At 31.6% G+C, this 14,134-nt stretch overlaps 1 non-coding gene across 1 annotated transcript; it reads left to right on the top strand.

The window, feature by feature from the left end:
• The first annotated feature begins 341 nt into the window (after window positions 1–341).
• On the top strand, window positions 342–4,311 carry LOC122756968. Its single transcript, XR_006356817.1, has one exon. It is a non-coding gene; the product is annotated as a large subunit ribosomal RNA (ribosomal RNA).
• Window positions 4,312–14,134: the final 9,823 nt, after the last annotated feature.

Below are 14,134 nucleotides of genomic sequence, written 5' to 3'. Positions count from 1 at the left end.
TAATAATATTCATAATATTAAAATAATATATGGAAAAAGGTACTATTATCTCATAGTATATTTTGTATGAGAAAATTGAAGATATATATATATTTTCTTTTTTCAAATCAAAAAATACTGAGGAAGGTCTAGCATAAAAGAAAAAAATTTTATTTTTTTTTCATCTAGAATTGCCTCTTATTATTGATGCGATAAAAAGAATTGTTGAACATATTATAGAAATCTTCAAAAGAAAAATTTTTAATATTAAACAAACAAAAATAGTACAATCCATAAAATTTGAACAAATATATATATATATATATATTTATATACAAGTTCAAAATTAACATTGTTTTATACAACCTCAACTCATATGGGACTACCCCCTGAATTTAAGCATATTAATTAGGGGGAGGAAAAGAAACTAACAAGGATTTTCTTAGTAGCGGCGAGCGAAAAGAAATCAGTTCAGCACTAAGTCACTTTGTCTATATGGCAAATGTGAGATGCAGTGTATGGAACATCAATATTCTAGTATGAGAAATTAACGATTTAAGTCCTTCTTAAATGAGGCCATTTACCCATAGAGGGTGCCAGGCCCGTATAACGTTAATGATTACTAGATGGTGTTTCCAAAGAGTCGTGTTGCTTGATAGTGCAGCACTAAGTGGGTGGTAAACTCCATCTAAAACTAAATATAACCATGAGACCGATAGTAAACAAGTACCGTGAGGGAAAGTTGAAAAGAACTCTGAATAGAGAGTTAAATAGTACGTGAAACTGCTTAGAGGTTAAGCCCGATGAACCTGAATATCCGTTATGGAAAATTCATCATTAGAATTGTAATATTTAAACAATATTATAATAATAGTGTGCATTTTTTCCATATAAGGACATTGTAATCTATTAGCATATTAATTTATCATAAAATTATGGCATATAGTTTATTTCAATTAAAATGCTTGCGTTTTAACATGAAATAAAAGCTGTAAATTTGATAAAGTGCTGATAGATTTATATCAATACAGTGCGTTAATTTTTCGGAATTATATAATGGCATGATTATCATTGATTTTTGTGTTTATTATATGCACTTGTATGATTAACAATGCGTAAGATTCAGGATACCTTCGGGACCCGTCTTGAAACACGGACCAAGGAGTCTAACATATGTGCAAGTTATTGGGATATAAACCTAATAGCGTAATTAACTTGACTATTAATGGGATTAGTTTTTTAACTATTTATAGTTGATTAACACAATCCCGGGGCGTTCTATATAGTTATGTATAATGGTATTTATATTATTTATACCTCTAACTAGAACGTACCTTGAGCATATATGCTGTGACCCGAAAGATGGTGAACTATACTTGATCAGGTTGAAGTCAGGGGAAACCCTGATGGAAGACCGAAACAGTTCTGACGTGCAAATCGATTGTCAGAATTGAGTATAGGGGCGAAAGACCAATCGAACCATCTAGTAGCTGGTTCCTTCCGAAGTTTCCCTCAGGATAGCTGGTGCATTTAAATATTATATAAAATAATCTTATCTGGTAAAGCGAATGATTAGAGGCCTTAGGGTCGAAACGATCTTAACCTATTCTCAAACTTTAAATGGGTAAGAACCTTAACTTTCTTGATATGAAGTTTAAGGTTATGATATAATGTGCCCAGTGGGCCACTTTTGGTAAGCAGAACTGGCGCTGTGGGATGAACCAAACGTAATGTTACGGTGCCCAAATTAACAACTCATACAGAAACCATGAAAGGCGTTGGTTGCTTAAAACAGCAGGACGGTGATCATGGAAGTCGAAATCCGCTAAGGAGTGTGTAACAACTCACCTGCCGAAGCAACTAGCCCTTAAAATGGATGGCGCTTAAGTTGTATACCTATACATTACCGCTAAAGTAGATGATTTATATTACTTGTAATATAAATTTTGAAACTTTAGTGAGTAGGAAGGTACAATAGTGTGCATAGAAGTGTTTGGCGTAAGCCTGCATGGAGCCGCTATTGGTACAGATCTTGGTGGTAGTAGCAAATAATCGAATGAGACCTTGGAGGACTGAAGTGGAGAAGGGTTTCGTGTGAACAGTGGTTGATCACGAGTTAGTCGGTCCTAAGTTCAAGGCGAAAGCCGAAAATTTTCAAGTAAAGAAAAATCAAAATAAATAAACAAAAATGTGCCTAATTATCGATTTTTATACACTTGAATAATTTTGAACGAAAGGGAATACGGTTCCAATTCCGTAACCTGTTGAGTATCCGTTTGTTATTAAATATGGGCCTCGTGCTCATCCTGGCAACAGGAACGACCATAAAGAAGCCGTCGAGAGATATCGGAAGAGTTTTCTTTTCTGTTTTATAGCCGTACTACCATGGAAGTCTTTCGCAGAGAGATATGGTAGATGGGCTAGAAGAGCATGACATATACTGTTGTGTCGATATTTTCTCCTCGGACCTTGAAAATTTATGGTGGGGATACGCAAACTTCTCAACAGGCCGTACCAATATCCGCAGCTGGTCTCCAAGGTGAAGAGTCTCTAGTCGATAGAATAATGTAGGTAAGGGAAGTCGGCAAATTAGATCCGTAACTTCGGGATAAGGATTGGCTCTGAAGATTGAGATAGTCGGGCTTGATTGGGAAACAATAACATGGTTTATGTGCTCGTTCTGGGTAAATAGAGATCTATCATTTTATGGTAGTTTCTTGTTCCCCGGATAGTTTAGTTACGTAGCCAATTGTGGAACTTTCTTGCTAAAATTTTTAAGAATACTAGCCGGGCAACCGATTAGTTCTTTTAAATTATAACGATTATCAATTAACAATCAATTCAGAACTGGCACGGACTTGGGGAATCCGACTGTCTAATTAAAACAAAGCATTGTGATGGCCCTAGCGGGTGTTGACACAATGTGATTTCTGCCCAGTGCTCTGAATGTCAAAGTGAAGAAATTCAAGTAAGCGCGGGTCAACGGCGGGAGTAACTATGACTCTCTTAAGGTAGCCAAATGCCTCGTCATCTAATTAGTGACGCGCATGAATGGATTAACGAGATTCCTACTGTCCCTATCTACTATCTAGCGAAACCACAGCCAAGGGAACGGGCTTGGAATAATTAGCGGGGAAAGAAGACCCTTTTGAGCTTGACTCTAATCTGGCAGTGTAAGGAGACATAAGAGGTGTAGAATAAGTGGGAGATATTAGGCTTCGGTTTGATATCGCCAATGAAATACCACTACTCTTATTGTTTCCTTACTTACTTGATTAAGTGGAACGTGTATCATTTCCTAGCCATTATACGGATATATTAATTATGTCTTATGGTATTGGGTTTTGATGCAAGCTTCTTGATCAAAGTATCACGAGTTTGTTATATAATCGCAAACAAATTCTTTAATGAGAAAATGCAGCAATGTGTTTTTGATTTAATAATTTGGTATAACTCCAATTACTCAGGTATGATCCAATTCAAGGACATTGCCAGGTAGGGAGTTTGACTGGGGCGGTACATCTCTCAAATAATAACGGAGGTGTCCCAAGGCCAGCTCAGTGCGGACAGAAACCACACATAGAGCAAAAGGGCAAATGCTGACTTGATCTCGGTGTTCAGTACACACAGGGACAGCAAAAGCTCGGCCTATCGATCCTTTTGGTTTAAAGAGTTTTTAACAAGAGGTGTCAGAAAAGTTACCATAGGGATAACTGGCTTGTGGCGGCCAAGCGTTCATAGCGACGTCGCTTTTTGATCCTTCGATGTCGGCTCTTCCTATCATTGTGAAGCAAAATTCACCAAGCGTTGGATTGTTCACCCATGCAAGGGAACGTGAGCTGGGTTTAGACCGTCGTGAGACAGGTTAGTTTTACCCTACTAATGACAAAACGTTGTTGCGACAGCATTCCTGCGTAGTACGAGAGGAACCGCAGGTACGGACCAATGGCACAATACTTGTTCGAGCGAACAGTGGTATGACGCTACGTCCGTTGGATTATGCCTGAACGCCTCTAAGGTCGTATCCGTGCTGGACTGCAATGATAAATAAGGGGCAATTTGCATTGTATGGCTTCTAAACCATTAAAAGTTTATAATTCATTTTATAGACGACAATGGATGTGATGCCAATGTTATATATAACATAGTAAATTGGGAGGATCTTCGATCACCTGATGCCGCGCTAGTTATATTTTAAAACATTATTTAATACAATGACAAAGCCTGGAATCAATTGTAAACGACTTTTGTAACAGGCAAGGTGTTGTAAGTGGTTGAGCAGCTGCCATACTGCGATCCACTGAAGCTTATCCTTTGCTTGATATGATTCGAAAAATATCCATAATATTATGTATGCATATAATTGTGTATACGGAATAAAGCAGAACAAATAAAACAGAGCTTACGAACGAAAGATACAAAGATGATATACAAAGATACAAAGATATAAAGATATAAAAAAAATATAAATGAAATGGAAGGCTTCATTTATATATATATATAAGACCGTGAAATTGATTGATATATATATATATATATATATATATGAGAACTCAAAATCGATGAAGAGAACTTATTATAATATAAGTACTTGACATTGATGGAGAGAACTCATATCATATAAGATATGAAAAATAATACAATATGGAATCAAGGTTCCATTTTACATATAATATGTAAAGAGAGAGAACATTTGGAATTGATGGAAGAAATTTACAAGTCAGAAAACATTAAATATGAGAACTCGATATTGATGAAGAGAACTTATTATAATATAAGTGCTTGACATTGATGGAGAGAACTCATATCATATAAGATATGAAAAATAATACAATATGGAATCAAGGTTCCATTTTACATATAATATGTAAAGAGAGAGAACATTTGGAATTGATGGAAGAAATTTACAAGTCAGAAAACATTAAGTATGAGAACTCGATATTGATGAAGAGAACTTATTATAATATAAGTACTTGACATTGATGGAGAGAAGTCATATCATATAAGATATGAAAAATAATACAATATTGGAATCAAGGTTCCATTTTACATATAATATGTAAAGAGAGAGAACATTTGGAATTGATGGAAGAAATTTACAAGTCAGAAAACATTTAGTATGAGAACTCGATATTGATGAAGAGAACTTATTATAATATAAGTACTTGACATTGAAGGAGAGAAGTCATATCATATAAGATATGAAAAATAATACAATATGGAATCAAGGTTCCATTTTAAATGTAATATATAAAGAGAGAGATTGGAATTGATGGAAGAAATTTACAAGTCAGAAAACATTAAGTATGAGAACTCGATATTGATGAAGAGAACTTATTATAATATAAGTACTTGACATTGATGGAGAGAAGTCATATCATATAAGATATGAAAAATAATACAATATGGAATCAAGGTTCCATTTTACATATAATATGTAAAGAGAGAGAACATTTGGAATTGATGGAAGAAATTTACAAGTCAGAAAACATTAAGTATGAGAACTCGATATTGATGAAGAGAACTTATTATAATATAAGTACTTGACATTGATGGAGAGAAGTCATATCATATAAGATATGAAAAATAATACAATATTGGAATCAAGGTTCCATTTTACATATAATATGTAAAGAGAGAGAACATTTGGAATTGATGGAAGAAATTTACAAGTCAGAAAACATTTAGTATGAGAACTCGATATTGATGAAGAGAACTTATTATAATATAAGTACTTGACATTGAAGGAGAGAAGTCATATCATATAAGATATGAAAAATACAATATGGAATCAAGGTTCCATTTTAAATGTAATATATAAAGAGAGAGATTGGAATTGATGGAAGAAATTTACAAGTCAGAAAACATTAAGTATGAGAACTCGATATTGATGAAGAGAACTTATTATAAGAGAGAAGTCATATCATAAAGATATAAGATATGAAAAATGTGGAATCAAGGTTCCATTTTACATATAATATGTAAAGAGAGAGAACACTTGGAATTGATAGAAGAAATCTACAAGTCAGAAAACATTAAGTATGAGAACTCGATATTGATGAAGAAAACTTACTTATTATAATATATGTACACTCACATTTGAGATCTACACAACATATAGTGTAGGCGTCGTCGACAAATTTACACAAAATTAATCAAACTACTTTTGTATTTCACTTCACATCCAATGTTAACACTCACATTTGACATCTACACACAGTGTAGGCGACGTCAACAAATTTTTACACAAAATTAATCAAACTACTTTTGTATTTCACTTCACATCCAATGTTAACACTCACATTTGAGATCTACACACAGTAGTAGGCGTCGTCAACAAATTTACTATATCATACAATAATATAAATATAGCAGTAAATAAATACATAAATTTAGTCAGCCAGTCTACATAAAAAAGAATAAAGAAATTGGTGGTGCCCAGTGCGAAAAATGGCGTTTATAAAGTCGTTGTGTCAAAAAACCTATATAGGGTAAGTGGTGTTGCGCAAGGCAAGTTCATATATGAGAGAAATTTAAAAATGAAAAATTCATATGAATGTGGAGTGTTGGCTTGCCAGCATAGATTATTATAATAATATAATAAAGAATAATGAAGTTAAATGGATTGCATTATTGAAATAATACATGAAAATGCAAAGGTCTGTGGTTCCCCTTGTGAAAAATGGCGTATATAAACAAGTTGTGTCCAAAAACCTATATAGGGGAGTGGTGTTGCGCAAGGCAAGTTCATATGAGAGAAAATTAAAAATGAAAAATTCATATGAATGTGGAGTGTTGCCTTGCCAGCATAGGTTATTAATATAATATAATAAAGAATAATGAAGTTAAGTGATTGTATTATATGTAATACATGACAATATATGGGTGAGTGGTTCCCTTTGGAAAAAATGGCGTATATAAAGAGATTGTGTCCAGAAACCTATATAGGGGAGTGGTGTTGCGCAAGGCAAGTTCATATGAGAGAAAATTAAAAATGAAAAATTCATATGAATGTGGAGTGTTGCCTTGCCAGCATAGGTTATTAATATGATATAATAAAGAATAATGAAATTAAATGATTGTATATTATATATATAGAGAGAATTTCGGTTCCACCTATATAAATATAAAATATGTGACTGAGGTTCCACTTATAATAATATATAGAGAGAACCTCGGTTCCACCTATATAAATTAAATATAAAATATGTGACTGAGGTTCCACTTATAATAATATATAGAGAGAACCTCGGTTCCACCTATATAAATATAAAATATGTGACCGAGGTTCCACTTATAATATATAGAGAGAACCTCGGTTCCACCTATATAAATATAAAATATGTGACTGAGGTTCCACTTATAAATAATATATAGAGAGAACCTCGGTTCCAGCATATAAATATAAAATATGTGACTGTGGTTCCACGTATAATATATAGAGAGAACCTCGGTTCCACCTATATAAATATAAAATATGTGACTGAGGTTCCACTTATAATATATAGAGAGAACCTCGGTTCCAGCATATAAATATAAAATATGTAACTAAGATGTTCTGAAAGGCATAGAATATTAATGTAATATAATTATAAATAAAGAATAATGAAATTAAGTGATTGTATCATTAAAATAATACATGAAAATGCAAAGGTCTGTGGTGCCCCATGTGAAAAATGGCGTATATAAACAAGTTGTGTCCAAAAACCTATATAGGGGAGTGGTGTTGCGCAAGGCAAGTTCATATGAGAGAAAATTAAAAATGAAAAATTCATATGAATGTGGAGTGTTGCCTTGCCAGCATAGGTTATTAATATAATATAATAAAGAATAATGAAGTTAAGTGATTGTATTATATGTAATACATGACAATATATGGGTGAGTGGTTCCCTTTGGAAAAAATGGCGTATATAAAGAGATTGTGTCCAGAAACCTATATAGGGGAGTGGTGTTGCGCAAGGCAAGTTCATATGAGAGAAAATTAAAAATGAAAAATTCATATGAATGTGGAGTGTTGCCTTGCCAGCATAGGTTATTAATATGATATAATAAAGAATAATGAAATTAAATGATTGTATATTATATATATAGAGAGAATTTCGGTTCCACCTATATAAATATAAAATATGTGACTGAGGTTCCACTTATAATAATATATAGAGAGAACCTCGGTTCCACCTATATAAATTAAATATAAAATATGTGACTGAGGTTCCACTTATAATAATATATAGAGAGAACCTCGGTTCCACCTATATAAATATAAAATATGTGACCGAGGTTCCACTTATAATATATAGAGAGAACCTCGGTTCCACCTATATAAATATAAAATATGTGACTGAGGTTCCACTTATAAATAATATATAGAGAGAACCTCGGTTCCAGCATATAAATATAAAATATGTGACTGTGGTTCCACGTATAATATATAGAGAGAACCTCGGTTCCACCTATATAAATATAAAATATGTGACTGAGGTTCCACTTATAATATATAGAGAGAACCTCGGTTCCAGCATATAAATATAAAATATGTAACTAAGATGTTCTGAAAGGCATAGAATATTAATGTAATATAATTATAAATAAAGAATAATGAAATTAAGTGATTGTATCATTAAAATAATACATGAAAATGCAAAGGTCTGTGGTGCCCCATGTGAAAAATGGCGTATATAAACAAGTTGTGTCCAAAAACCTATATAGGGGAGTGGTGTTGCGCAAGGCAAGTTCATATGAGAGAAAATTAAAAATGAAAAATTCATATGAATGTGGAGTGTTGCCTTGCCAGCATAGGTTATTAATATAATATAATAAAGAATAATGAAGTTAAGTGATTGTATTATATGTAATACATGACAATATATGGGTGAGTGGTTCCCTTTGGAAAAAATGGCGTATATAAAGAGATTGTGTCCAGAAACCTATATAGGGGAGTGGTGTTGCGCAAGGCAAGTTCATATGAGAGAAAATTAAAAATGAAAAATTCATATGAATGTGGAGTGTTGCCTTGCCAGCATAGGTTATTAATATGATATAATAAAGAATAATGAAATTAAATGATTGTATATTATATATATAGAGAGAATTTCGGTTCCACCTATATAAATATAAAATATGTGACTGAGGTTCCACTTATAATAATATATAGAGAGAACCTCGGTTCCACCTATATAAATTAAATATAAAATATGTGACTGAGGTTCCACTTATAATAATATATAGAGAGAACCTCGGTTCCACCTATATAAATATAAAATATGTGACCGAGGTTCCACTTATAATATATAGAGAGAACCTCGGTTCCACCTATATAAATATAAAATATGTGACTGAGGTTCCACTTATAAATAATATATAGAGAGAACCTCGGTTCCAGCATATAAATATAAAATATGTGACTGTGGTTCCACGTATAATATATAGAGAGAACCTCGGTTCCACCTATATAAATATAAAATATGTGACTGAGGTTCCACTTATAATATATAGAGAGAACCTCGGTTCCAGCATATAAATATAAAATATGTAACTAAGATGTTCTGAAAGGCATAGAATATTAATGTAATATAATTATAAATAAAGAATAATGAAATTAAGTGATTGTATCATTAAAATAATACATGAAAATGCAAAGGTCTGTGGTGCCCCATGTGAAAAATGGCGTATATAAACAAGTTGTGTCCAAAAACCTATATAGGGGAGTGGTGTTGCGCAAGGCAAGTTCATATGAGAGAAAATTAAAAATGAAAAATTCATATGAATGTGGAGTGTTGCCTTGCCAGCATAGGTTATTAATATAATATAATAAAGAATAATGAAGTTAAGTGATTGTATTATATGTAATACATGACAATATATGGGTGAGTGGTTCCCTTTGGAAAAAATGGCGTATATAAAGAGATTGTGTCCAGAAACCTATATAGGGGAGTGGTGTTGCGCAAGGCAAGTTCATATGAGAGAAAATTAAAAATGAAAAATTCATATGAATGTGGAGTGTTGCCTTGCCAGCATAGGTTATTAATATGATATAATAAAGAATAATGAAATTAAATGATTGTATATTATATATATAGAGAGAATTTCGGTTCCACCTATATAAATATAAAATATGTGACTGAGGTTCCACTTATAATAATATATAGAGAGAATCAATAATAATAAAGAGAGAACCTCGGTTCCACCTATATAAATTAAATATAAAATATGTGACTGAGGTTCCACTTATAATAATATATAGAGAGAACCTCGGTTCCACCTATATAAATATAAAATATGTGACCGAGGTTCCACTTATAATATATAGAGAGAACCTCGGTTCCACCTATATAAATATAAAATATGTGACTGAGGTTCCACTTATAAATAATATATAGAGAGAACCTCGGTTCCAGCATATAAATATAAAAATATGTGACTGTGGTTCCACGTATAATATATAGAGAGAACCTCGGTTCCACCTATATAAATATAAAAATATGTGACTGAGGTTCCACTTATAATATATAGAGAGAACCTCGGTTCCAGCATATAAATATAAAATATGTAACTAAGATGTTCTGAAAGGCATAGAATATTAATGTAATATAATTATAAATAAAGAATAATGAAATTAAGTGATTGTATCATTAAAATAATACATGAAAATGCAAAGGTCTGTGGTGCCCCATGTGAAAAATGGCGTATATAAACAAGTTGTGTCCAAAAAACCTATATAGGGGAGTGGTGTTGCGCAAGGCAAGTTCATATGAGAGAAAATTAAAAATGAAAAAATTCATATGAATGTGGAGTGTTGCCTTGCCAGCATAGGTTATTAATATAATATAATAAAGAATAATGAAGTTAAGTGATTGTATTATATGTAATACATGACAATATATGGGTGAGTGGTTCCCTTTGGAAAAAATGGCGTATATAAAGAGATTGTGTCCAGAAACCTATATAGGGGAGTGGTGTTGCGCAAGGCAAGTTCATATGAGAGAAAATTAAAAATGAAAAATTCATATGAATGTGGAGTGTTGCCTTGCCAGCATAGGTTATTAATATGATATAATAAAGAATAATGAAATTAAATGATTGTATATTATATATATAGAGAGAATTTCGGTTCCACCTATATAAATATAAAATATGTGACTGAGGTTCCACTTATAATAATATATAGAGAGAACCTCGGTTCCACCTATATAAATTAAATATAAAATATGTGACTGAGGTTCCACTTATAATAATATATAAATATAAAAAATTATCACCTATATAAATATAAAATATGTGACCGAGGTTCCACTTATAAAAATATATAGAGAGAACAAAAAAAAAATAAATACTCGGTTCCACCTATATAAATATAAAAATATGTGACTGGAGGTTCCACTTATAATATAAAAAAAAATAAAAATATGTATGGGTTTATAATAAATAATATATAGAGAGAACTTCGGTTCCATATAAAATATAAAATATGTGACTGAGGTTCCACGTATAATAATATAGAGAGAACCTCGGTTCCACCTATATAAATATAAAATATGTGACTGAGGTTCCATATTATAATATATAGAGAGAACCTCGGTTCCACCTATATAAATATAAAATATGTGACTAAGATGTTCCAAAGCATAGAATATAATGTAATAAATTATAATAAAGAATATGAAATTAAGTGATTGTATCATTAAAATAATAAAAAGAAATCGTCCCTATATAAAAATGCGTATAATATATAGAGAGAACCTCGGTTCCACCTATATAAATATAAAATATGTGACTGAGGTTCCACTTATAAATAATATATAGAGAGAACCTCGGTTCCAGCATATAAATATAAAATATGTGACTGTGGTTCCACGTATAATATATAGAGAGAACCTCGGTTCCACCTATATAAATATAAAATATGTGACTGAGGTTCCACTTATAATATATAGAGAGAACCTCGGTTCCAGCATATAAATATAAAATATGTAACTAAGATGTTCTGAAAGGCATAGAATATTAATGTAATATAATTATAAATAAAGAATAATGAAATTAAGTGATTGTATCATTAAAATAATACATGACAATATATGGGTGAGTGGTTCCCTTTGGAAAAAATGGCGTATATAAAGAGATTGTGTCCAGAAAACCTATATAGGGGAGTGGTGTTGCGCAAGGCAAGTTCATATGAGAGAAAATTAAAAATGAAAAATTCATATGAATGTGGAGTGTTGCCTTGCCAGCATAGGTTATTAATATAATATAATAAAGAATAATGAAGTTAAGTGATTGTATTATATGTAATACATGACAATATATGGGTGAGTGGTTCCCTTTGGAAAAAATGGCGTATATAAAGAGATTGTGTCCAGAAACCTATATAGGGGAGTGGTGTTGCGCAAGGCAAGTTCATATGAGAGAAAATTAAAAATGAAAAATTCATATGAATGTGGAGTGTTGCCTTGCCAGCATAGGTTATTAATATGATATAATAAAGAATAATGAAATTAAATGATTGTATATTATATATATAGAGAGAATTTCGGTTCCACCTATATAAATATAAAATATGTGACTGAGGTTCCACTTATAATAATATATAGAGAGAACCTCGGTTCCACCTATATAAATTAAATATAAAAATATGTGACTGAGGTTCCACTTATAATAATATATAGAGAGAACCTCGGTTCCACCTATATAAATATAAAATATGTGACCGAGGTTCCACTTATAATATATAGAGAGAACCTCGGTTCCACCTATATAAATATAAAATATGTGACTGAGGTTCCACTTATAAATAATATATAGAGAGAACCTCGGTTCCAGCATATAAATATAAAATATGTGACTGTGGTTCCACGTATATAAAAAAAATATGTGACTGAGGTTCCATTATAATATATAGAGAGAACCTCGGTTCCAGCTATATAAATATAAAAATATGTGACTGGGTTCCAAATATAAACTTTACTGAGGTTCCACTTATAATATATAGAGAGAACCTCGGTTCCAGCATATAAATATAAAATATGTAACTAAGATGTTCTGAAAGGCATAGAATATTAATGTAATATAATTATAAATAAAGAATAATGAAATTAAGTGATTGTATCATTAAAATAATACATGAAAATGCAAAGGTCTGTGGTGCCCCATGTGAAAAATGGCGTATATAAACAAGTTGTGTCCAAAAACCTATATAGGGGAGTGGTGTGCGAAAACAAGGCAAGTTCATATGAGAGAAAATTAAAAATGAAAATTCATATGAATGTGGAGTGTTGCCTTGCCAGCATAGGTTATTAATATGATATAATAAAGAATAATGAAATTAAATGATTGTATATTATATATATAGAGAGAATTTCGGTTCCACCTATATAAATATAAAAATATGTGACTGAGGTTCCACTTATAATAATATATAGAGAGAACCTCGGTTCCACCTATATAAATTAAATATAAAATATGTGACTGAGGTTCCACTTATAATAATATATAGAGAGAACCTCGGTTCCACCTATATAAATATAAAATATGTGACCGAGGTTCCACTTATAATATATAGAGAGAACCTCGGTTCCACCTATATAAATATAAAATATGTGACTGAGGTTCCACTTATAAATAATATATAGAGAGAACCTCGGTTCCAGCATATAAATATAAAATATGTGACTGTGGTTCCACGTATAATATATAGAGAGAACCTCGGTTCCACCTATATAAATATAAAATATGTGACTGAGGTTCCACTTATAATATATAGAGAGAACCTCGGTTCCAGCATATAAATATAAAATATGTAACTAAGATGTTCTGAAAGGCATAGAATATTAATGTAATATAATTATAAATAAAGAATAATGAAATTAAGTGATTGTATCATTAAAATAATACATGAAAATGCAAAGGTCTTGGTGCCCCATGTGAAAAATGGCGTATATAAACAAGTTGTGTCCAAAACCTATGGGATGAAAAAAGTTAGAGAGAAAATAAAATGAAAATATAAATGGGGTCAAGTTATTAATATAATATAATAAAGAATAAGAAGTTAAGTGATTGTATGTAATACATGACAATATATGGTTTTTAAGGGGGGAAGGCAAGTTCATAAATGAGAGAAAATTAAAAATGAAAAATTCATATGAATGTGGAGTGTTGCCT

Source organism: Drosophila mojavensis, unplaced genomic scaffold (genome assembly GCF_018153725.1).
Source record: "Drosophila mojavensis isolate 15081-1352.22 unplaced genomic scaffold, ASM1815372v1 contig_216, whole genome shotgun sequence".
NCBI classification, from domain to species: Eukaryota; Metazoa; Arthropoda; class Insecta; order Diptera; family Drosophilidae; genus Drosophila; species Drosophila mojavensis.
Note: the sequence above shows the minus strand (reverse complement) of the source record. Positions and strands in the feature narration are given on the sequence as shown.